Here is a 26764-nt window from a genome sequence, read left to right on the forward strand (position 1 = left end):
TCAGAGATATGTATGAAGCTGACCCTGCCCCCCCCCCCCCCCCCCCACCAGGGCTGCGGCCTGCAGGAAAAACGTGTCGCCAGCTCTGCGACTGAACGAAACCGTTCAAACTAAACACTTTCTCGACATGTCAGGGTTCGAGAGCTGGACATTTTACCCACTGCTCATGCATGCATCATCACAGCTCAGTCATAATATTAGTTACACTTTATTTTTATTTGAAAATTTGTGGTTTGGTACCCCTGCCTTGCTCTTCATGACGAGCTAAAATAATATCTTACCAAGGACAGAAATATCCAGCTCTGCTTACTTAAACCGGCAAAATGGCGAAGCTGTGAAATTACTCTCAAGGAGCAGAGTTTTTCCTCCCTACACCGCAATACCATGACAAGTACCAGCTTACTTATAAACAATTACTTTTTTACAAACGCTTAGTTTTATATGTATTAAAAAAATACTTTGACTGACTTCCTAACGATAGTGATATTGTTGAAAATTTGAAGTAGAATGTTGAAAAATTTTACTACAAAGCTGTAAATCTATCAAACATATAACCAACGACTTATTCGTATTTCGGTATAGCAAATAAATTGTACCTGACTATAAAATCAACTGATACCTCAAGAAACTTGAAGCTGTCAATAAAGGAAACTAGTAACTCAATAAATTTGTAGTGCATCACTCTAAAATCGTCTGAGTTAAACCAGCAATTACCTACTGAGGCAACGTGTCCAGAATTTTAATACAGATGGAGATGTATATGCAAACACTTTAAAAACTATCTAGTATATTAACCTTCTGTTTTTTATATAAATATATCAGATATTACCATTATTTTAGAACAAATAAATTTTCCAAAATCTGTACTACGCCCCGCTGCCAATTTAAAATATACCCCTAACATTGTAGCCTGTGAATCGCTTGTAGCCTTAATTTTTTTAAGTGTTTTTTGTTTGTGCGTTTGTGCGGTTGCGTTTTGGGTTTGATATTGCTTCAGTGACGTCATTTGGGTCGTGTTCTTTCGTTTCCACTATCCCCTCCTGAGGCGTCGCGTGCGGTGCCTTCGTCTGATGACTGCGTGGTTCTGCTCGTCGTGAACTGCCGCCTACCACCATCGCCGTGTGGGAGACTCCCATCGTGTGCCTCCTGCCCGTGAGAGCCTGCTACGTCAGCCCGGAGGCCGTTCGTCTCCTGCCGGCCCGCCCACCACTCACTGACGCCGTGGGTTTGCGGGCTCAGACCTTCCTGGGGCATCTTGCCCCCCTTGCAGCCGTTGGATGGTGAATACACTTGAAATTTGGGGCTGTACTGTGCCGAGTTGTTTGATTGACATTAAAATTCTTCGGCCGAAGAATGGTTCGGGTATGGCGCGGCAGTCATGCTTCAAACAGAAAATTAACTCCAAAGCAAACTAAGCAGACACAGGAAACCGAAATCAAATTTTCTAAAAGTGGCGGACGAAACCGGATTTATAATACAGAACCCTAACCTCAGGAGAATTTAAGCTACATAAACAATAGCATGGCCACTTCGCCCTAATTTAAAGTTACGATTGCTTGAGCATGCATACCTACCAAAACCATGTCGCGACACCTCCGGACCGGAACAGACCCGAGGCCACAGGGGGCCTACCAATTATTAATCCCAGTGACGTCACGGGAATCGGCGAATGGGGAAGAAAGGAAGGGGAAGGTGGAGGCAGAGTGATAAGGGGAAGGGAGCGGAGGCACTCGGCGGCGCGCGGTTTGAAGTGGCATCCACTTCCACATTAATGCCACATGTCATGTAGCAATAAAGGACTCACTCAGTGTATTAACAAAATCCGAATATAGAGAAAATCCCAAGCATCTTCCGGCGTGTTGAAAAACGGGATGTTTATGATGCCTAATTTATCCTAATGAACGAATGAGTGATAGATATCGCACTTAAGTTTCCATCAATGCTTACATGATTTTCTACATGAACTTACCTCTTTATTCGATCCGGCTACACCATTTTAAATAAAGAAACACTTATTTAAAACAGTTGAGTGCATTTGCATTCTAACTGTACATTGTTTAAGTAACCTATTTGTTGCACCTCCACTTATAATTTAAAAATAAATAGCCTTTCATCAACGAACAAAGCGTAGATTTTTCAAAAAATAATTCTTAAAATGTTTACACAAAAAAATTACGGATATACACAGGCTGAACTACTCTGCGTGTTGCATCAGGGGGAGTTAAAAAGTTAATAAAAAAACTAAATAAAACTGTTTATGAAACTAGCTAAACCAGAAAGTAAACTGTTTCCGGAGATTTGTTCAGGTGTAGGCCTATGTTAACATTCTTTTGCAATATTTTTTTAATATTAAATCATGAACCCAAACATTTTAGAAATTTACAAAAATTTACAAAAGGGAGAAAATGACTCTATTTATTTAAAACATGGATACCATAAAATAATACAAATGTAAAGATAGAAGTTTAAATTCTTCTCGAGTTACCAGGTAATGCAAATCGCAAAGAATAATCAACACACATTTGTTTTTTAAACAATATTTATATTTGCTTTATATTATTTATACTACCTAAGATGTATGCTATAATTTTTAAAACTATAGACGAAATCCTCCTTCCAATCTACCTTTTTTACATACTATGCGAGCTCATTTGCATATACATAATTATTGATACGATTTATTTAAATAGAAAACAATGAAGAAATGTTTTTTACATCCAACTTAAAAAAAATATCGGCAGAATTTATTAAATGGTATTTATTAATAAACTTACAAATCAATCGTCATTTGTTTTATTTATATATTAGACTATAAAATCAAAAAATAAGTAATAATATTATTAATATTTTTTTAACTGGTGCCATAAAAACAGAGTACAGCATCTATATTTACCAACCATAAAATATAAAGGCTTGGAGTAATGATGATGTTGTTGCATTAAAGATATAATTTTGTATGTTTATTTTTAGTATTTTGTGTCAATTTAGAAGTGGAATAAAATATCTTTAAAAATGGGGTTTATTTACAAATCAGGCAGTATATATTAAAATGCAGCTAAGTAATAACTACGAGTTGTAATTCTTTACATAAGACGATTTTTGGGTTATAATTATCATCATATCTTCAAAAACGTGTCTTTGCTATCTTTAACATATTTAAATTACAATTTCATTAGCAGTTTTTGACCTTTATCAATACATTCAGACAAACAAAAATATTTTGAACGTTTTATTTGGTCTAATATGCCAACAAGAAAAATATTAAATACATAATAATTAGAAAATTACAGACACATAATTTATTTAATTGTCAAGATAAACATACCAATGTATCCAAAGAGCTTGGTACTCGTCTAAAATAGGTTTATTTCTTATAAACATGCAAGCGACTGCAGTGCACCGTGATCTATGAGGTGAGGTATCTACACAGAAAAAAAAATCTTTACTATTCCAAAACCAGTTGCCAAGAAATAGTTTGTAATACTACAATAAATATATTGTAACTTTTCCCAACGCATAGATATGATTATTTTTGCATAGCCTATATTAAAAAAAATTTCGATATAATACCGAGTATTTCACACGTAAATTGGTGAATAATTTAAATTTTTACTGGTTTTTTTTTCATTCAATCATTTTTTAAACCAGGGAAAAGATAATCGAAAATTCAAAACTTTGACTTTATTTTGTTTTATTGTGCTTATTAATGTGCTCAGTTAATACTGGGAAACTATTCAGGGAACGTTTAACAAATATCTTTATTGGATTTACTGGGACAACACAATGCATAAATGTCCGGGTAAGAATCCGAACCTAGTATTACTGTCAACACTATTTTGCAATGATACAGTTGCTTTTATGTAATTTTACATGAATATTTCTGCTCTATTTACAAAAAATACAGTAACATTTAAAAAAATCTTAGTTTTATGCTAATGACACGTACCATTATTCCTATGTATTAAAAAAAATTATACGTACTTCCTAACGATATTGTTATTGTTGGAAATTCGAAGTATAAATTTGACCTGGAATTCTGACGTGCGAATCACCGACGCAAGTGCTAACAAAAGCATAAAGGTTTTTACATACACGAGACAAGTAAAAATAGGATATAAGAAAAAAATTCTTAAATTTTATGCTAATGGAGATTATGTCATAAGTAAAAACAGAGGTAATAATGTTACAAATTAACATAACAAAAGAAATTTTTTAATGTATTTCATTGAAAGTTTTCGTTTTATAAATGCATCCAGTCCTTTTAGACATGATTTAGCATTATTTATGCAGCGTCCTGTCGGTTCATATATTCTGTAGCTCGTCTAAAATAATAGAGGTGTCCTGTGTTAAAAACGCATCTCCCAACCCGATATTTTTTTTTAATAATTTCGGAGCTGTGGTAAACATGTAAGAATCATTTTATCGCAAAAACAGCATCTAAAACTTTTTTTTCTTTTAAAACTGCAGTATACGCGCGTGTGTATGGCCACTGGTCAGAAAGGTTACTAACTGGTAGGGACCGGAAAAATTCGCGGGTTCAATGACCTGTAGGATGAACTCCATAGTTCTACGTAAACTCGGTCAAATGTCACCCACTCAATGGTTTCTGTCTTGTGAGACGTCCCAACATAGCAGCCTGTGATTCGATACAGCTTTGGTTGGGTGTTTCTCATTGGCCCAGAGCCATCCAGTTGTGAGTTGTGAGCCGATAGCAGAGGCGGCACTGAGGGATAACTATATGTATTTTAGCCTATCGCGAAATGAACTCGCGAATTTTTCCGGTCGCTACTAACCGGGTGTTTGTGAACGCAAGGTGAGACAGGGTGGGTCGGCGCGCGGGGCGCTCACCTCAGCTGTCGGCGGTCCCGGAGCAGGCTCAGTCGCGGCCGCGGCCCCATCGCGCGCACCGCGTGGTTCGGGGACCGCACCTTCACGGCGACTCGCCGCGGCCAGACCCGCGCCCCCGCCCCGGCCGCCATCTTGGGGAGGTGAGCTTGCTCTCTCCCTCCCCCTCCGCGGGCGGCCGGGGAGTGTCGCCGCGCGCGCATGACGTCATGGTCGCCCGTCGCCATGGCGACCGCCGCCAGGCAGCGCCACTGCCGTCTGGATGCGACGACGAAAACTAGCCTTTCGACTATTTATATCTATCCGGGCGGGACTAGGCGGCCGCGGAGTGGAACTTGGGAGATATTAATACTTGTTCAGACGAGAAGCTTCAATGGTCGAGCGTTGCCTGTTCAAATGAACGACGATGTGAGGTACCAACCCTAACCACCCCAACTTCCCTTGGTCCCAATCCCCCGATGTGACTCAAATACGAGCCAACGAGTTGGCAACCATTCAATCTTGAAGGTCCCTTAAGCATTGGTATATTTGCCTAATAAATACCAATGTGTAGAGACCGGAAAAATTCGCGTGTTATATGACCTCCAGGATAGACTCCAATATCCTATACACACTCGGGCAAATGCCAACTGTTCGTTGGCTGCTGACTTGTGAGTCGTCTCGACTGGGTGGCCTGTGATTTGATACTTCTATGAGTGAGTATCTCTAATTGGCCCTCATTCCTCTAGATTAACAGTGAACCAATGAATGAAGCAGCACTAAAGTATAATTATTTGAATTATAGCATAACACGAAATGAACCCACAGATTTTTCAGGTCTCTACTAATGTGCTTTCCAATTATATTATCAATGTTTTTACTTTTTTAGATGGTATATAATATGATCTTTATCAAAAGTTGTATACTAATATCAGTTGAATAATTATATGGCCACTGAAAAACACAATTTTTTTCGAATCGTATGAACTTACTTTAGTAATAAACAAATATAAATATTAGCTTGTACAATAATTGTATTAATTATAGGCTGGTTATTTTTCATGCTATTATTTGTGTATGTATTTGAAGCTTTGGTTAAAGTTGATCACTTAATACACGTCAATGAAAGCACAGACGCCTATTGTGATTCAGGATATACTACCCGGCGAACTGAAGTGGTTATAGGAGATGCCTACGAAACATTTGCAGGCGGCGTGATTTTCTCTACTGTGTTCTTACTTCACACGATCAAACAAGTCGATAGTGATTCGTGGAAGACCTAAAGTTTGTAAAAGGTACTTATTTTATTGAAGTTTTTGAAAGTGCTAATTATTTCATATAGTTCACTTTCTCAGAAAATTTTCTTGGGGTGGCATTATATAGTAACTACTGTATCTCAGATGACAAAACTATGTAAGTTTTTGATGTTATTTGATATTTGTATTTAAATTAATTGAATTCAAATTCGGTGTGAGTCATTTGTAGTAAAATAACATGTAAACCTGGAGTCGTGTTTAACACATCACATCTTATAAGCATTCCATCACAGCTGAAAATGTTGTATATATATTCACTTGCATTCACTTAGTTTGATCACTCACGCCACTTGTGCACATTATTTGAAGTTTTGATTTCTTTGAAAGATGCACAACGTTTTAATCAATAAAAACTTTTGAAGTTAAAATGCCAAGAAATATCAGCCGTTAATACTAATATTTTGGTATTTTTCAGCACCTGTCGTTGGTTGTTAGTAGTCCATTTCATCGCAAATAATTCCGATGCACTTAACTCCGTTTTCGTATATTTATATATATATATATTAAAAGCTAGTCATATTTATTCAAATATTATTATATTTACCTTTTTACATTACTGTTATTGTAAAATTGTAGTTATATTTGCTTGGTAATGATTTTAACTATACATAATAAAAATTGTTGTTTTTAACGATTTTTAAAATTCAGATTGTCACCTAAGTCCATTTGACCAACGGTCTGTCCTTAGTAACTCCACGTATGTGCAAGAAACATAAGCTGGTTGGTACCGAAAGCTAGAAAAAAATGCCCACCATCTTAAAACAGAGAAACAGAAATGGTTATAGTCCTAAAATATCTTCCGATATTAAGACTAAGTAAGTTCGTGCAAAATTTCAGATATAACAATTAAAACATTTTTGCTTAAAATATTAAAATACAGACACCAATAAAATTGTGTATATGTGTTTACGTTATATTTAAAATTATAACGAATTAGGTAAACATTGATAACAAAATGCATTGAAATGTTTTTATAACATATTTACTATAATAATATGTGATAACATAGTTAAACAGACAGTACTAATTTACACCATTCTACTCTCTTTTGTTTCCTTTAGATTATTACACCCACAATGAATCGCAAAATTTTCTTAAATAAATAAAACTTAAATAAGGAAGGATATCATCGAGATCTGCCTGTATTCAAAAACCACTTTACTTCCTCTGAGTTCCTACACCCTGAACATACAATGTAACAACTAGATTTTATAATTTTATCTCCACCATAAAGCAATATTCTAAAGGAAAACAATTTTTCATAATAAATTAGTTATTTATTCGATATGGAAAATAATATTCTCGAATCAATAATGCGTAGATTTTAGTTATCTTTTTAGCAAACAACAAAATCTGTTTTTTAAATAACCTACAAGCTGTAACAGCCATATCAATTTTTTTTTTGATGATAACCATTTCTTGCATATCATCTCAAGAATATTTAATCATTAGAGAAAAAATTATAAATATTGGTGGACTAAGTTTGTGTTTGGTTTAATTGACGCTCGTGATTCTAGAAGGCGAGATAAGGTTGGGGAAGGGAGTGGCGTTCCTTTGCGTGCTGGCCTCCTTAACTGGCACGCGCGTAGATGGCTTAGCCACGATTCGAACCTGTAATCTGGACTGTACGACCATCACGTTCCAACGGAGACGTTATTTAAATCACTCGAGTATTAGTTTCATGTCATTATTTTTACTTGGGTCACGATGTACTGAAGACAAGTGGCGCCGAGAACCCGAGACAAGAGGAAAGACTGTACATGTTATGAATAATAAGTTGAATCCGTAAATTAGTTCGCATGGACAAAATAATTCACACAGGTTATTTAGATACTAAACACTGAAACGATAATATTTTAGGCCAACAAATTAGAAATCTGCAATGACTGTATTTATTTATGGAATTAATTTTATAACTCAGGTCTCAAGCGTCATTTGTTGTATTTACTTGACTTAGCAATCAAAATAAAGAAATGTTATTGATATAATATTATAAATTCAAACATAAAAACAGGACATGGGCGAAACATGTGAAGACTTGGAGTTTTGCTGGCTCGACAAACGGACGGTATTTATCTACATCAGACAACCAATTCAATAGCGACTCAGCATTCTTCCGAGGGTTTACTTGCACTATACGAAAGGGAACGCGACATTTACACCAAACAAAGTCAGATAAAAATTCTGAGAGGAATCAGTGATTGTTGACTGCGCTGATTTTGGAACATCATTTTACGGACAGGGGATGTCGTGCTGTATAAAGTAGGATGGACACACGACTAGTTTATGCCATTTCTTCGATGACAGATTTTCGGTTGAAGCACTTGTGAAGCAGCGATGGCAAACTTTAATATTTTTGAGGGTCTGATATCAATTAACGTTCAATTTATCCGGAGGCCAGTTCCACATAAATGAATTTTATTATATATTTTTAATTTTTTTTATTTTTTTTAAGTTATGTAATGTGACTAATAAATATCTTGAAAAAAGTATTGACAAAATAGAAAAAAAAATTGGTGAGTCTTTCAGCACTCGCCAGAGATGTGTAACATGTAACCTCGGTAACGAACAAATTAATGTGTTCTCATGTTGCAAGTACACTTACAATATGAAACTAGGACACGAACATTAACGTAGAGTTTTAAAATAATGCCGAACGTGATAAATATGCACAAATTGTGTTTTCAGCTGCATTTCCGAACGCAAATCACACGTAGTTTCCGCAACCACCGCTATAATTCGCTTCCGGAGCAGCTACGTCGACTATGAATCATTTAATCAGTAGACTTTAGAAAATACTAAACCCCTGCTTTGTAACTTATTTTCTACAAGGAATTTTTTTAAAGTACTGTCCATCTTGTTTGAAATTCACTAACTAGTTAATGCTATAAAGTTTCCCTTTTGTCTCGGTGAACTTTGGCAGCACCGTGGCTGTTACACAATTCAGTTTCTTGAGCTCCGTCCCATACACGAAATTAACTCCAACTGAATTCCGTGTGCCGAGAGCTAAGATATTACGCATCAATAATATTTTTGAGCATTATTGAGAGAATGATTTCATTTCTGCTGAAAACGTACTCCACAGAAATCCAAAACCGAAAGCAAGTGTATATTTTAAAAAAATGTTTGTTTAGGCCGAACGAAAAAATTCGCGGATTCATTTTCGTGCTAGGCTAAAATCCAAATCTGTTTTTTTTTTACCATCTGCTATTGGCTAACAGTTTACCAGGAGGACTTTCAGGCAATGAGCAACCCTCGACAGGATAAACATGAAAACACAGGCCACTGCGATAACAATACCGTAAGGGAAACACTTGCCCGAGTGTCCTGGGAGCTGAGGAGGCTAGCCCGGAGGTGGCGGAGACCCAGGAAGGGTCGCGGGGAACGCTTGTGGGTGTATGGCGCTCCTCCGGGGGTGTTTGGGGGGGGGGGAGCTGGGGGGCTGGGAGTCCCGGAGAACTGCGGATCAATGAACACAGACAGGCGACCCCGCAGCGCGCAGATCCGCCTCGTCCTTACGGAGGACACGACCTTCAGTCCGCGACTCAACACCAGCGAGAAGAAGCTTGGATGAAGTCGATGAAAAGTTCATTTGAAGTGGTTATAGCAATGAGTTCAACAAACGTCAAGAAATAATACATTTTTTTGTGTAAAATATTGTTTTTTTTTTACAAAGCAATAACTTTTTTCCCCTACGTAGCGGCGGGATTTGTTTCACTGAACCTCGCCAAAAATGCGACGCACTTCGCCATGAACTAACATAACATCGAGAAAGCATAATTCTTCGCGCTTTTATGTGATGTTGGTACTTTAACCTTATATTTAAATTAATTAAAGTTATGCATTCAAAAGGTTTGTAGCTAATGGTGGCTCGTACAAAATTTTGGTTTGGCTATGAACAATTTTAGAATCCTGTAATTAAAGCATGTAAAATTACAGATATTTATAGCTTTGTAACAACTATATCGCTGAAAAATACAATAGTGTTTGCAGTAATATCTGGGCATTTATGCCTTGTGTTAACTCAGTACCTTCAATAGCTTTATTGTTTTAACTGCACACATAATTAAGCATAATAAAACAAAATAAAGTCAAAATAAAAACTATTTTGTCCAATATTTAAAAAAAAATCTTAAATTAAATATATATACATTTGTGCAACCATATTCGTAATAAATACTCAGTATTATCACGAAAAACCTGTTTTATAAATGCAAAAATTATCATAAACAATTCCATAGGTACATAAAGTACAGAAAAAGATTTTTCTGTGTTCTATCGAACATATTCACCAAGATGTTTCACAAAATAAAACATTGTCTCCGTGGCGGTATTCAAAATGCATAAAATTTAACTAATTTATTTTCTGTTTAACTTACTTGCCTTCTTTTAAAGAACAAGTCACTGTTCTTTCTCCTAATATCTCCGCTGTTTCGTTGATCACGTATTATTCTGACGGCCAAAAAATAACATTTAAAATAATACCTAACTTTTGTTTAGATAAAATAGCATATCAGAACATTTTCTCCACCGAGTGCAAATTATGTGTGTTGTTTATTTTTTCTTTCCACAGCGAACCATTCGGAAGCAATACCGCTATTTCTGCACTAATATTAATATTGTTTTACGCAGACTTTGCGTGGAGGGTAGCTGAAAAAATACGTTTCCTGCTTAGTGATTGAATATCGTCTATTTAAGTACAAAAAGGATTCAACGTGATAATAATGCCTAAAATAATTCAGTACTTGTATTTAAATACACATCAATCGCACTAAGTTCTTTTTCTTCATTTGCAGGTAGGTAGTCTTTGATTCACGAAATATAGTCCACAACTGTCGCATTGATAAAATATACTATTTATAATTAATCGCTCAGTTAAAATAAATTATTTGCCATTTTATAAAGCTAAAATGAGATAATGAAGAGCGGGAAAACACCGTGTGTACACTTTTAATAAATGTTCACCTTAAATTTACCAAGACCACCTTGTACTTGTATCTTCGGTAATTTCCTGGTACGGATTTTACTGAATGTTAACAAGAACTGGCCAGAAACCTCTTGGGGTTTCGCCAAAACTTTCACAAGCTTGTTCAGACTACAGAAGAACCACTGTTCTTCCTTACACGTGCATTTTTACGTTCTCCACAACAGAACTTGACAGTCGGAACCGGAACCATGAAGAATCCTTAGTTTATTTCAGGCGCATTCTTAATTGGAAAGTCCGTAAATTGATTGTGTTTTCTAATGTCTAGCTAAGTCAAGATTTTAAAAATTCAATTTGGTTTTATCAATTTTTTATAATTTAAACTTAAACTGACTCCGTATAATGAATATCGAATTTCCATTACGCACAAAAGTTTAAACGTATGGAGTTACTGTAACTTACGGACAACCAAAGCTGCCAAAATCTAACCCCCATCTAACACCAAGTCTACGACATTTTTTCCAAACCTTTATGAAGTTCGCTAACTAACTAATTATCATCGGCTTATAAGTAGAGTATTCCTTTTCTATTATTTCACCGATTTTAATCATACTTTATACCAATTTAAATTGTAGATTGTGGAGAAATTCTTTGAGATTGTCAGAAATGTTATTTTTCGTTTATTGAGTGCGACCAGAGACTTCTATAAATCGTAAAAAAAATTGTAAATGAAACGAAACATTCATGTAAAATTACAGATATTTGAACATTTACATTCAAACAACCGTATCACGTGTTGTACAAAAGTTGCAATAACTCTCTTGTAGCATCAAAAAAACATTTCTTGGCAACTGGTTTCCAAATTGATCTTTTGGAAAAGTACAGAAAAAAAATTTTCTGGGTAGCTCGTTAAAAGTTTTCGCAGTCCGAGCCTGGCTCGTTCCGGAGCCCCGCCCAGTACGTCAGAGGCCGCCCGCTTCGCCAATGATGAGAAAGGGGTTGGGGTAAAAAAAAAAAAAAGACCCTTTGTCCACGGTCTTCCGGTCAGAGATGTACGTGCCCCGGTATCTCGAGTGCGTGCGTCGCGAACAAATTGTGCTCGGTCCCCGCTTACCCGGACACACGCCGAGTGCGTAGAGCATCATCAAAAAATTGGTTGTCTGTAAAGTCTGTTTACGGACGATAGTTTAACGTGACAACGTCATAACAAAACATTGATGAAATGATGGCATACTTTTATGAATAAAATTGAATCATTTTTATTTTAATAATAAAAGAATAAATACTTGAAATTATACTAGTAATCAGATTTTTGAAATGCAAGAATAATTAACCTTTATTGCCGAAATTGTTGTTGTAATAAGCAATGAAAAACCACATTAACTTTTCACTTCACTTTATAAACAGTCGACGAAACAGTTCACGTGTAGATGACTTGTAATTAATTTTTAAAACTGGCGTTTAGCTATGAAGTTTAAATATAATTATGAACAAGTTTTCATATAAATAAAGTGTAATCAAATATCTATCATCAATTATATGAATCACCATAATTTTTTAGTCAATTGTAACATAACCTATTATTACTGCACTCGCCGACAGCGTAACGGAACACAGCATAACGGAACAATGAGCGTAACGGGACACAGCGTAATGGAACAATGTGCGTAACGGGAAACTTTTTCATGCGTGCAGCCGGCGTTCATCGATTTATTTGACGTTGTCACGTCAAAAAAAACACGCAATTTGAAAACTGCTGAAGATAACAGAGTGGGGTCTTTTTACGAAAAGCATTTATGTTTGAATATTAGTTACGTGTCCGTATTTCGTTTCAGGAGAGTGAAAATGGATAAATAAGTTTTAGGTATGAAACATCCGATAGAGTTTCTTGAAAGCACTCAAGGGACTTGCCATGTAATGTTACGGTCACCGTTCAAAAAGCGCGCCAGTTCAGAGGCGACACCGCGCTAGAAGCACCAGCGAGCGTCGCACTTGTAATCTCGGCTCACTAACTCAAATATACTCATGGATTGGCGGAAATGCATGGGGGGAGGGGGGTGCTAAGGACGATGCTAGACATCGAATTGGCGTGCAGTTTTCTCGTCGGTAACACACCTCTATTGGACTTACGGCATTGACCAAATAATTTTAAGCTGGAATAAATGCTAAGCCCTGCACATTTCTTTTAAATAACAATACTAGGTTGAAAAAAATAATTTCTACCTATAAACGCCCAACAAACACTTGTGCTAACTATTTTCGCTGTCCATAGAATACAAGCTAAAAACTAAACTCTGAAGCCAAACTTGTATATTACAAGTACAAGTGAATTGACTATGAAATTCTGTTCGTAATCAGACACTAAATAAAAAGCGTTTACCACCTGGCAGTGTGCACGGTGATTGCTCACCTCCAGTTGTTAACTTTTATAATAAACAACTGGTGGATGGGAGATAAAAGTAATTTTTGACGTGACAACGTCTAATAAATCGATGAACGCCGGCTGCACGCACGAAAATGTGTCCCGTTACGCACATTGTTCCGTTACGCTGTGTCCCGTTACGCTCATTGTACGTTTGCGCCGCATCTATCTCTCTTCCACTCGATTGGCCTATGCGTCCGAGGAGAAGAAAGACAGCGGCAGCACACAACTTACATCTACACGTGAACTGTTTATAAAGTGAAGTGAAAAGTTAATGTGGTTTTAATTGCTTATTACAACAACAATTTCGGCAATAAAGGTTAATTATGTATTCTTGCATTTTAAAAATCTTATTACTAGAATAATTTCAAGTATTTATTCCTTTATTATTAAAATAAAAAAGATTCAATTTTATTCATAAAAGTATGCAATCATTTAATCAATGTTTTGTTATGACGTTGTCACGTTAAACTATCGTCCGTAAACCGACTTTACAGACAACCAATTTTTTTATCTAAATCAGTTGCAGACATTAATTTTCATATTATTTTGAATATCAACAAGTGCCGAAATTCAGCTGTACGGGTGCTTAATAAAAAAAAATGGTATGGACAGTAATCAGACGTAGACGGTTCCTCTTATTTTGGAAGTTGCTTGTGCGTAATTCCATCAAGAAGTGCCCAAATTTAGATTTATTATATAATGCATACGGTGGTAATCCTCACGTTTTGCAGGTCAAGCTCGGAATAAACACTAGATATTTTATATGGCAGTGATCATAAGATTTTTTTTAAGTTAAACACTCAGTAAAATACAGGGTCTATGCTTATCTTGCATTAAAAAAATGTTTATACAATTTAGTGTTAAAAAGTTATGGTTGTAGTGATCGAGCCTAGTAATCTTGTACTTGGTAAGATATTAATATATTATATCATAGTTTGGCTATATTTTGAATTATAGCAAAAGATCTAATATTATATACATATCCGTGTGCGACCCACTCAGTGACTGATAAACACAAATTAAAATGCGTGTTTTTAAATATTTTATGTAGAAAACAAATATGTTTACGTAAATGTTAAATTTAACAGTTTATTAGCCAGGAAAATTGTTTGGGACGAACACGGCGTAAAAAAGTATTTACCATTTTCAAAACTAACAAATATTTTAGCAAAACTCCGTTCCCCCGGAGAAACCCCCGGAATGGCCACCGCATGGGGAGCCCAAGAAAAGAAACGGGCTCCCCATTTGGAAGCCACCTGGAAGGTTTTTTTCTGTTCCACCCACCGTTTCTTTGGTAGCCTGACTTGTTACAAGGGATTGTATTCCTACCAGAGAAAATGCCACCATTTCATCTGGGCAATCCGCCTTGGAGGAGCCGGGGCGCGAACCCGGGTCCTACAAGTCACAAGGCAGGCGCTCTACCCCAGAACCAGAGTGGTAGAGCGACGATCGGCAGTCTTGTTAACAGAGTTAACGGTAGTTTGGTTTGTCATTAATACGTGCTTACGTCTGGTAGTGAAGCGTAACATCTAACCTCGGTAATGAGCAAATTCATGTGTTCTCGTGTTGCAAATTCGCTTACAAAACAAATCTCGGACACAAAAATTGCCGTACAATTCTTTTTAAAAAATGGGTGCGTGAACTTAGGTACGCGCGTGAGAAGTTATACTTCTTTGGCATCATTAAAAAATAGTTTTTAATTGAATGCAAAAATAGTGCGTGGAGTCCCTCCGCGCGGAAGAAGTGAAACTTCGTAATGTGGAAATGAAAATAGGAAGGGGTAGAAATTGATTTTTAGTGAAATCATATTGTATCAAATCAAACTAAAAAAAATAAAGAAAATAAATTTGTGACGATTCATAGGTTGATTTTCAGAGAGAGAGAGACCTATTGAATGTTTATAAAACTAACTTTTTTATGAGAGCAGATTTTCATGAAATAAATCATTCAACGATAAAAGCTGTTTATTTAATCAAGCGGACGGGTTTGCCCCAAGGAGAAAATTGTCGCGGCGAGACCTCGTGGATATAGAGAAATGACACACACTCACTATTTATGTGTCTATGAAACATGATTTTTTTTTCTGCAATTTAAGTTTAATATACAAAAAGGGTATTGAAAATTGAAAAAAATATGGTGACACTACAAACTGTCAGGATATTTATTTTTTTCTTACTCTCTACTTAGTTCCTTACAATAGCATTCACTCTCGCTCTGTCTCTTTCAATTCCCCCTCCCCAGGAGCGTTAAACGTTTAACGCAACCTTGTTGGAAGTCGCATTAGAAGTATAACTTCAATAATGCCGAGCGTTAGAGAATAACGGAAAAAATGTTTCCCCTTTTTTTAAAAACATACCTATAATTTGGTTTAACAAGGTGGTATTATTTATTTCTCAGGGCTAGTCGAATAGCAGGAGTACTGAACGTATCACTTGTAAATACCTCTATGTTGTACATGTAACATTTCCCCTATATTTGAATTATCATTGCCTCCGTTTTTGAGGTTATACTTCTTTAGGCACCAGAAATGCAATGCAGCGTGAAAGTCCAATGCGCCATGCATCTATAGCCACCCGTGCATGAGCGTTTTGGTGTGTCAAAGTAAGCTTTATGTCAGTAAAATTATCCTGGAATACATTTTGTTAACTTGAATAGTCATAACTAAATATAATAGCATTTTTAAAAGTACCTATAATTCATCAGCCAGGAAAAATGTTGGGGGGGGGGGGGAGCAAACGTTAGCGTCAAAGATTTTTAACATTTTGTTGGTTCTCTAAAGCATTACAAACGTGACGCTATCTTTGACGTATTTTTAAAACTAAAAGTTGCAGTCCAATTGATCCAGGCTTTAGACCTGATTTTCAACAAGGAATATTATTTAAATACTTAAAAGTTATATTTCTATAGCATTACAAAAACACATTACAACACTAGGTAAATGTTTGTAATTTTTTTTTTTTTTTTTGCTTGAACGACTGAAATCAGTTTGTAAATACTTCCTACAAACAAATATTAACCTTGAGCCGTTTCAACATTATCGAATTGTAATGTTATTAAAAAACTAAATATAAATTTAAAAAATTCCATTGGGGAGATTTTAACCACGTTCCTTGATGTTGGCAAGCTTTGATATAAAGTCAATTAGGAATTTCGAAATATAACATGTATTACCAGTTTTCTTAAGTATTATAAAACTTGAGATTACCTTTTACTAGGACAACTTTACAAAATATATTCCATGATAGTATCACTATCATAAAGTTTCAATTGGCACACCAATGTTTGCGAAAGTGACTATGTACGGGTTTATGTTTTTGCACGTGGTTCCGCCATCTTTTCTTTGTGTCACATTTCCCATTAAACATCGAAAATAATCCCACAGGGGCCACACCGCTGTGACGTCAGACCATCTGCTTGACTGCGGCAGGAACTGCTTCATTGGGCAGCTTTGCTAAACATATGGGTGGGTGAGAATGCTTTTAATTTTTTTACATTTGTAATCGTATACATTTTTATGGTCTTGTTCAGTCTTGGAAAATATGTTTCCTCCAGAAGCTCCAAGTCCTGTTTTTGGCGGCCCCTTTCAGGCTCTGCTGCAGTCGCCCTGTTGGGCTTTTTAGTTTTTTTTTTTTTTTTTTTTACTAATTTCAGACTTTTAAAAATAAATATCACTTAAGTGTGATTATATAAGCAAGTTTTTAATATATTGCCCAGCTGTCAACACCCAGGAAATTTCTAGTGAGTGTCTTCCAGTGGCCTTCGCGGAAAATATTAGTTCATTTTCAGGAGGTTCACAGCTGAGTAGAAATTATCGAAATTTTTTTTGAAATATTTCTTCATGACAATCTGCAAACAGCAAAAAAAAAAAAATTAGCCTGTAGTAGAGCCTTAAAGGGAGACGACCTCTGTGCTAATTCACGTACTAAACTGAACTTACTCGACTATTAGCGTGTTTTATACTTACCGGTCACCAATAACAATAAGAGGATAGGGGTGAGGGGGGTAGAAGATGGTTTAAACGATATATTTTACTGTTACCTGTTGTTTTTTTTTTTTTCGAGTGTCCGCAGCTCAATCCCCGGTGATGTTTAGTCGAGTGACAGGAACTGATTCTCGCAAATCTTGACCAGTCGCATTATCGTGGTGGTGTTAATTCCTGTCGATACATTCCACATGCGGGATCGTATCGGCGGACGTCGGAGGACACTTTCCGATAGTTAATTAGGCTGGTTCTTTTTTTCCGGCCGGAAAGATGGCGCTGGTGAGTGCGTTTCCAATAAAACGATAGTCAGTTCATTAGGTGACGGAGCACTGCTGATAAGGCGAGAGCAGACTTCGCAGTCCGGAGTTCCAGACAAAGAAACTAGGAGAATGGGAAGGTGGAGAGAGAGGGGGGAGGGAGGATGGAAGAGACAAAAAGGGATCTGTTTGCTCTCGGAGGACCGGAGGGATGTCTGAAGATGGCTAATCATGACGAGAGAAGGTTCTCGCACGGACTGTACTTCCCCCTTCCCTTTTCCACTACTAGGTTTCTTTTCATCTCTCTTGGCCACGGGGAAACTTCATCTCTCGTTGGGGGACCACGTAGCCCCGAGGGTTGGATGGTGATGATGCTCCGGGAAGACGACCCTGGAGTGACTAGGTGAGGTGAAACTGCAGCGGTTCTCCATCGCCTTCCACGACACGCAACATCCCCCAGCCGGGAACCCAACCCGCGGACAGTTTGTGGGGGTCACCAAGGGCAGTCACCAAGGGCAGTCACCAGGGGCAGTCACCAGGAGCAGTCACCAGGAGCAGTCACCAGGAGCAGTCACCAGGGGCAGGCACCATGAGCAGTCACCATGGGCAGTCACCAGAGGCATTCGCCAGGGGCAGTCACCAGGGACAGTCACCAGGGGCAGTCACCACGGGCAGTCACCACGGGCAGTCACCAGGGGCAGTCACCAGGGGCAGTCACCATGGGCAGTCACCATGGGCAGTCACTAGGGGCAGTCACCAGGGGCAGTCACCAGGGGCAGTCACCAGGGGCAGTCACCATGGGCAGTCACCAGGGGCAGTCACCAGGGACAGTCACCAGGAGCAGTCACCATGGTCAGTCACTAGGGGCAGTCACCAGGGGCAGTCACCAGGGGCAGTCACCAGGGGAAGTCACCAGGGGAAGTCACCACGGGCAGTCACCACGGGCAGTCACCAGGGGCAGTCACCAGGGGCAGTCACCATGGGCAGTCACCAGAGGCAGTCACCAGGGGCAGTCACCAGGGACAGTCACCAGGAGCAGTCACCAGGGGCATTAAGCATGGGCAGTAACCTGGGGCAGTCACCAGAGGCAGTCACCAGGGGCAGTCACCAGGGGCAGTCACCAGGGACAGTCACCAGGAGCAGTCACCTGGGGCAGTCACCAGGGGCAGTCACCAGGAGCAGTCACCAGGGGCAGTCACCATGGGCAGTCACTAGGGGCAGTCACCAGGGGCAGTCACCAGGGGCAGTCACCACGGGCAGTCACCAGGGGCAGTCACCAGGGGCAGTCACCAGGGGCAGTCACCATGGGCAGTCACCAGGGGCAGTCACCATGGGCAGTCACCAGAGGCATTCGCCAGGGGCAGTCACCAGGGACAGTCACCAGGAGCAGTCACCAGGAGCAGTCACCAGGGGCAGTCACCAGGGGCATTAAGCATGGGCAGTAACCTGAGGCAGTCACCAGGGGCAGTCACCAGGGGCAGTCACCTGGGGCAGTCACCAGGGGCAGTCATCATGGGCGACTCCAGGGCAGGGCAAGTCGGGCAATGTCCCACCCAGTACTTTTGATATTGACGCAGCATGCAACGAAATTTGCACAGGATTTTAAAAAGGTCCACATAAAAAATTAAATTGATTTGTGTGTTTTTTTTAATTTTATACTTATTGATTTGTATTGGATACTGGTCCATTTAATTTGAAACATTTATTTATTATGAATATTGGTGATAAAAATTGTGTTTGTAAAATTTGTCAGTGAGGTTATTTTCTCTTATTTATAATTTATTTTTATTATAAATTATTACATTTTTATTTAATAATTAATAATAATTATAAATTTGAATAATATTCAGGCTTGTTTATTTTTTTCATGAATAATGAAAATTTATCTCGATTATTTTACCCAATTAAATAACAAATTTTAAACAGGATTTATATGAATATTGAATACAAGTATTTATTTAAATTTTCAATTTTATTGAATTTATAATTTACATATCGTATTTATAATATCACTCCAGTCCATTTATTGTTTTATTTTTATTAATTATTTACATGCAAAATTAAAGTTAGTTTTTTGACTACGCCAATTAAGTAGCTATTTACTTCTAACGCGCGTATATCAGTACACGTACCCATTTGTTTTGTCTCTTAAGGTGAGGGTTCATACGCCATGTTGATTTTTTCTCGTCATAACTATTAGCTAAGGACTATTTCTGTAAATTTTGAAGACTAAATTAATTAATTTTAATTTTTAAAGGAAATTATGAATGCCTCATTTCATGCTTGGTTTGGTTATAGTCTGAATGTATGTAAATATTAGTGTGATTCAAGTGTGTATTTTATATTTTTATATCTTAATCTTGATTATGGTGTATTTTTATGTAAGTTGTAAATATACTAAAATGTTTGTGTGTTTAGTTGACATTTTCCATAGTCTTACTTTTCCAACCGTAATAAATAAAGGTACTGCGAATTGCATTGCATAAATAAATAAGAATCCTTTGAAAATGGTGCTGAATCGGATAAGCCGCAGATTTCTAACTCCAAGTGGTGACCCTCCTACGACGAGGAAATTTAAAGACAACTGTAGACTAAAAGATAAAAACTTTAATTTTGTAATGCATTGATAGGTCTTCACTAACAAAACCTTAAAAAAAAAAAAAAAAAAAAAAAAAAATTAAATTATGCATACATATCACTTACAATGTATATAAATATTATTTGTTTCACTCTCCAGTCATAAAATTATAAATATACTTTTTTTTTTGTTCACGTCTATGACATTTATATACGTACGTGTAAACATGAATATTATTTGCAGTTTACATTTGAACCACTATGCAATATTTCACTTCAGTCGCTTTGATATAGACCACTATTTCAATATCCTGTTTTAATTAAAAAGATTTAAATCGTTTGTTGAATTTTTTTTCTTCAAATTATTTTGTGAGGAAGAATTAGAATAAATAAGTTACCATGGCATACCAGAATATTTCATTTGAAATGGCTTTGCGTGCTACCGCTGTGAAATTAATTTGTGGGTAACCTTCGTATTTAATGTCGATTGACGAACAGAAACGCTTAGCGAATGTTTGCGGCGTTACAGACTGTTATTAATAAAACTGTAACTTGAAGCCGGGCATTCCCTTTTCAGAGGAGGATCCACACAAAACGTGTCGGACTTTGCTGTGAGCCGGTAGGTTTTCTCTGGGTGCTCTCGTTTCTTTTGGACGTATTCCATTGCTAGTTGCCACCGTATGTCGTGAAGGAATATTGAATACACAAGAACACGGAAAACGAACCGATGTTAAGTAATATAGACAGCACAGAAAATTCCGTGGTATGCATTAGAACAATGCCGCAGCTAAGATGAGCATAGTAGGCTGACAACGACGAGACAGTTGCAACAAGAACAGTTAATGCATACAAACAACATCCTTGGAAAACACAGAGACAGGCAGAACAACGATGATACTAAACAAATAATCTAGAATCACGCCGACAATACAGCGAACCCAGCGATTAAATCAAAAATGTGTTCTGACAACACAAACGACGACAGCGGTAGGCTTCCCAAGACAATATAAATGACGTTTCGGGAATTGGGATCTGTTCCCGTCTTCAGGCACGAACAAACATTGGAAAACAGTGGGTATATTATGTGTTCGACTCCCTCTCCTGACTGTTTTTCTCTGTGACGTAGGCTACAGTGCAAACTAGCAATATCGTATGTCCAAACTAATGATTTGAAACAATCTTCCACGTTGCAGGAATCGTCCAAAGAACACACCAATGCACTGGTCACGCCCCATTGTCCCCTCATCGCCTTTAACGACCCCAAGGCGGCGAGAGTGCTGTGGGGTCGGAGGTCGTTGTGGTTTGAATGCTTTGGCTCGACGGAGTCTCGCGCGAAACTAAACAGCAATGTTCAAACAAACACGGATAGCCTACTGTTCACTGAGATGAGAGCCGTAACCACAAACCGAATAATTCCGAAGTTAAATGAAGTAAAATTTTAGGTTAGGTACAGTCAGTGTATTAAATAATATTTATTTTTATTTTCGCGAGGGTAGGTTAGGTTATCGTAACTTAAATGGAAGTTTGGTTAGGTTAGGTTAGCGTTATTTTAAATACTCTATGGCCGTAAAATATATAAATCCTTCCAATAATATTTTTTCCTCGTGTGATCGGCAAACGTTGGAGAACTTCGTTACTGTTGGGTGTGGCTCTCATCCCTGTTAACTGTAGGCTTCCCATCAAATATATTAAGGGCAGCCTTCTTTTCACAGACGAGAGAGCCAAAACCCGAAGTTCCCCGAAGGTCATGTTTTTTTCCGTATCTTTAATGTAGCTATCCTAACCAAATCAACCGTCCGCAATGTTTTTAAAGTATTTATAATGTAGCTAACCTAACCTAATTGACCATTATTATCCTTTTATCAACACCGCCATATTTATTTACAATGAACCAAAAAAAAACCGAATATGCACGATCGGGCGTTTGGCTCTCTCGTCTGTGAAAAGAAGGCTGCCCAATATAGTAAATACTAACACCGGAAAGCTCTATACTAACAACCACGGTCATATAGATAGGTCTGGCAACTTCCTATCCTTTACCTCGGCGCGTCTCGTCGACTTAATGAAGCTCGCGGCGGACTGCTAACTAACGGGGCTAATAGTAGTGGAACCCATCATTAACACAGTGTTAAATGGGAGTTTAATACAAAATATGATATTATTCCTGATTCCATCTCAATTTTTGAAATTTTTTCTTAGATTACTATTTTTTTTATTCATTTGGATGCTTGGTAAATGCCTTATCTGTACCAATGCCTTGAAAAAATTTCCCTCATTTGTCAGTTAAGTTGAAGTGGTGGGAGAGAATGCCTCGCTCTTTATTACGCCTGGCTGTAATGAAGGTTACGGCTTGTAAACATGAAGGGGTTTTTTATTTTTAGACTTACCCAACGACCTGGTTAAAAGAAGGAAAAAATGGCAAGCTGCAAAACCAGGAAAATTCAAGAGTTTAAATCTTATTAAGGGGAGGGTCCGAGTCGGGGCTCACCGATTTGGCTTGAACTGTGTGAGTAGAAGCAGGTAGGTGTCCCTTGCAACGTCCTGAAATATCTCGTCTGAGCGGGCCCTAGGAAACGATAGAAAGCTCTTTAAAGAAATTAAAATTTATTTATAGAATATTTGTTCAGTGATTGGTAAGTCATTGGATGGTGGTCAGACGGTTGGCCTGGCAACCTGCGAGTTCGGGTTCGATTTCCGATGGGGAACTTTTTTTTACATTTTTATATTTTCATTTCTCGCAAATATAAACCATTAATTACAAAAATTAAATGCACTTAAATAGTTAAATGTATGTATTTAAAATTATTATATTCAATTTAATAAAGTTTAATGTAATTTAGTTAATTGGTGTATTTAAACAGGACTGGTTTGATACATTTTTGTATTGTATTTACTGTATTGCGTGGGGGTTTTTTTTTTTTTTTTTTGTTCTCCAATAGAAACGTTAAGCAAACGTTTAGCAACGATTTTTTCTCGTTATTATCCCCATTTGATCCTTTTTTTCTTTATTCTCTTTTGTGCATTCAGAGCACATGGCTCCGGCAGCTGTTCCAAATCCCCTGTAGTTGGCCATTACTACACATTTTACACTACAGTTTGTAAAAGTCTCTACAATTGTGAACAGCGTCTCAACACGTGTCTGCAGTGATTTGTCATAAAAACTTATTGTTAAATTGGAAAAAGGAAAAAAAAATGTAAGGTTTCTTCTGATAATAAATAATTGTAGATAATTACTTTTATTTTATTATGTAATTTAACTGTTTGAATATTTATAAATTCTGTTATTATAAGCTTAATATTGCGTTATCAGGCCACCGCGAGATTCACTAAGCCTAAGTAGAAATGAAGGTAAGTTGCCAAACCTATCTATATGATCGTGCTAACAACACAGGTAAGAGTGTGAAAAATAACCTAGCAAAATGTTGAACTACAAAAATACTTATGGATTGTTAAATTAGATATATTATTTCGTATCAAACATCACTAACTTCTTTTCAAAAAAAAAGCACTGGTGGGGAGGTTTTTATCTCTTATAAATCTGTAAAATGATTACAAAAAGGTTTTTGCAAAGGAAAATAAAAATATTTTCGTAGACGTAATGTCAGTACCAAATGATGTAAACAGGTACTTTGTTCGTACTGGGCATGCCGTCTGCCATCAGTCGGACTGAAGCGACAACAACGATAGGTTTTCACGTATATAAATCTTGTAGCTGTCCGGTATGAGTCTGTATTGTATTTGGTTCAATGCCGCGAGCAAACCCGTTGTCCAAAAGTAGTTTTATTTGGAAAACTATGGCCTGAATTTCAGTCGTTTGACTTTCAAGTACAGTTTGTATTCCAGTTGACTGTTAATCATGCGTAAAGTTAAGTGTTTTCAGCATTTAAAAAAAAATGTAGCGTTGCTGTAATAAAAAAAAGCAAACGATAGTTCAAAAAATACTAGGTTTCACTAGTTTTTACTTACCAACAAATACTAGAGGGACATAGGAATTCAACAAAGATAGAATACTGGGAAAAGGACTCGGCCATTTACTTTGGTCAATCATACCAGCCTTTGCCTGGAGAGATTCCAGGAACACTCAGGAAACAGAAATATAGATTAGTGGAGCAGAGTTTCCGGGTTTAGGGAACTCTGAACGTGAGTTAAGGTTTCGGTCGTTCATCGAACCACGACGCTCGTTTCGTAAACAGGTATCGGTTTTTCGGTTATTTTACGTAGTTTCTGCGCATGCCGTTATTGAGTCTGCAAACATTAATACTTTTTTTTAATATGCTAGTGTGCGTCGCCAAGTCACGTATACCATGTTGAGTTTTTTTTTTTTTTTCATTTTCTCGTTATTACAAATAGATCAAGGCTACTTCTGTAAATTTAACACTGTACCTCTCTTGAATTTGTATTTCTGCCACAAATATTTTCAAAAAAAATTTTCTGTGATATAATCGCTGTAAAAAGTCGCATAAATAAACTTACTAAACACTTAGAAAAACTCTTGAAAATATTAGTGGCAGAGCCAAAAATGAAGGTGGGATTTAGTGTTAAATTTACTAAAATAGCCCTTAACTAACAGTAATGTCGAGAAAATGTTTTTAAAAAATCAGTAATGACAAGAAAATTAAAAAAAAAATCAATATGGCGAGCGAGTCGAAATTCTATTTTTTTCCTTAACCTAACTAAAAATAAGTGTATTTGTTTGGACGGGTCCAGATTAGTGAAAGACTAAGTGGGTCTCAGGCCGAAGTCTATAAGCCTAATCATGCTGGGTTTCAGCCATGCATAAAGGGTAGAAATCATCGTGTGCTTTGTTCGGGGATTGGCCAGCCATGGCAGCAACTGATGCCGTGACTAGCTCCCCTATCTCAGACCTAGACTATAACTAGTTGTTTCGGGCCCAGGTAAAACCTGCACAGTCACAAAGAAATCCCTGGGCTCAGTCATGCGCCAGCAGTAGGCAGGCATGCTCGGTGCTGGACAAGAAGAGCTGGTCTGAACCAGGCTGGGGTCGGGATCTAGGACCCCGCGGCCCGCACTGGTTGCTGAGCGCATCTAGGCTCATGCCAGTGGCCGTGGGCGACTTCACTCCGCACAGCACACTGTGGGAGGGAAGTCACCCGTCATACTAAGTTTAAAATATTTATTGTACATTAAATTATGTCAGTTAAACGCGAACTGGCGCGTCGGGTCCCACTCCAGAAGGGACAGAGCGGGAAGATCGCCAGTAAAGGGTTGTCGGCAGTTAGCAGTAGCAAGACCCCAGCTACAGCAAGAGTGACTCGCTCACCTCGGCTACCGGGCTGGGGAAGAGGAATGCGGTTGAAGCCGCTAGCCCCCCGGCTGCCCTGCGGCGCGATGCAGCAGTGTGTGCGTGTGGGGGAGGGGATGGAGGGGTGGTGGAGGAGGGGACTCGCCGGGGTGTATCGATCCTCTCGCTCGAGGGCTGGAGGGGGTGTGGCGGGGAAACTACCCCCTTACCCCTCCTCACACGTTACCCCACTGTCCGCGCCCCATGCCCAACCCTGCAACTAACCAGACGTATTTTTTAAAAACGAATATTCCGTTTAATATTTAACTTAGCAGTTATCGCCACAAAATTTTACTTTTTGATTGTTTTCCTTAAAATATAGATTTTGAGCCATTCATCTAAATATTCGGCATGTCAGATTGTTCCAACCTACGGCCGACATTCTCACGGTCCCCTCCCACATATGCGCCCTATCAGGGTAGGGTGGGAGAAATTTCCAGTTCGTTTATACAATCCAGAGTAATAATAATATAAACAGAACTGTTAGGTATCACTCCCTCTTTTTGAACGGGAAGGTATTAGAGCTTCGGCAATGACCAGCGGCTGTGGGGCCACCAACTCAGCATAGTCGCCGCCTCAGTCCCTTTACCGCACTCAGCTGACCAGACAGTTGGCTGTGTCCTGAGCCCTAAGACTTCATCATCACTGCTGGCGCCTACCCCGATCACATCACACTGGGACCCATCAAAACAACCAGTGAACCCGTGGTCCGGTGGAGGCCCATAAATGGTACTAGTATCGCAATCTTGTTGTTAACCCTTTTACAGCCGAATTTTTACAAACGGGCTTCATTCTATATACCGCCTAAAAAATCAGCCGATTATCTCAAGCGGAATATGTATCAGGTGTATTAAATATTTCCATAATACAAATATGTTTAATATTGATATTTCTAAAGTGGTAATGCGTAAGCATGTCTAATTTTTTAGTCTAGCTGAGGTATGCAGTTTTGTAACACCCATTTCAGGATATATTTGACCTTGATTAAATCACACCTCCTTTTCATTTCAAAAGATGGTGGCCCTTTTAAAAAAAAAAATTGTGGAACGCGCTCCTACTTGATTTTGATTGAGATTAGACCATCGTTTACACGTACCCTTTTACGTCTGCGCAGTGACATTGGCGATGACATGGTGATTTGAGGAGCGCTCGAGTTG

The 26764-nt window shown here is 38.0% G+C and overlaps 1 long non-coding RNA gene across 1 annotated transcript in view; it reads right to left on the minus strand.

The window, feature by feature from the left end:
* Positions 1 to 4968, minus strand: part of LOC134532870 (uncharacterized) — a 127887-nt gene extending 122919 nt beyond the window's left edge. Inside the window, exon 1 of the long non-coding RNA XR_010075195.1 lies at positions 4849 to 4968. This is a non-coding gene — a long non-coding RNA (uncharacterized LOC134532870). The remainder of the gene's footprint in view (positions 1 to 4848) is intronic.
* Positions 4969 to 26764: the final 21796 nt, after the last annotated feature.

The sequence above is a fragment of the Bacillus rossius genome, chromosome 1, assembly GCF_032445375.1.
Source record: "Bacillus rossius redtenbacheri isolate Brsri chromosome 1, Brsri_v3, whole genome shotgun sequence".
Lineage (NCBI taxonomy): Eukaryota > Metazoa > Arthropoda > Insecta > Phasmatodea > Bacillidae > Bacillus > Bacillus rossius.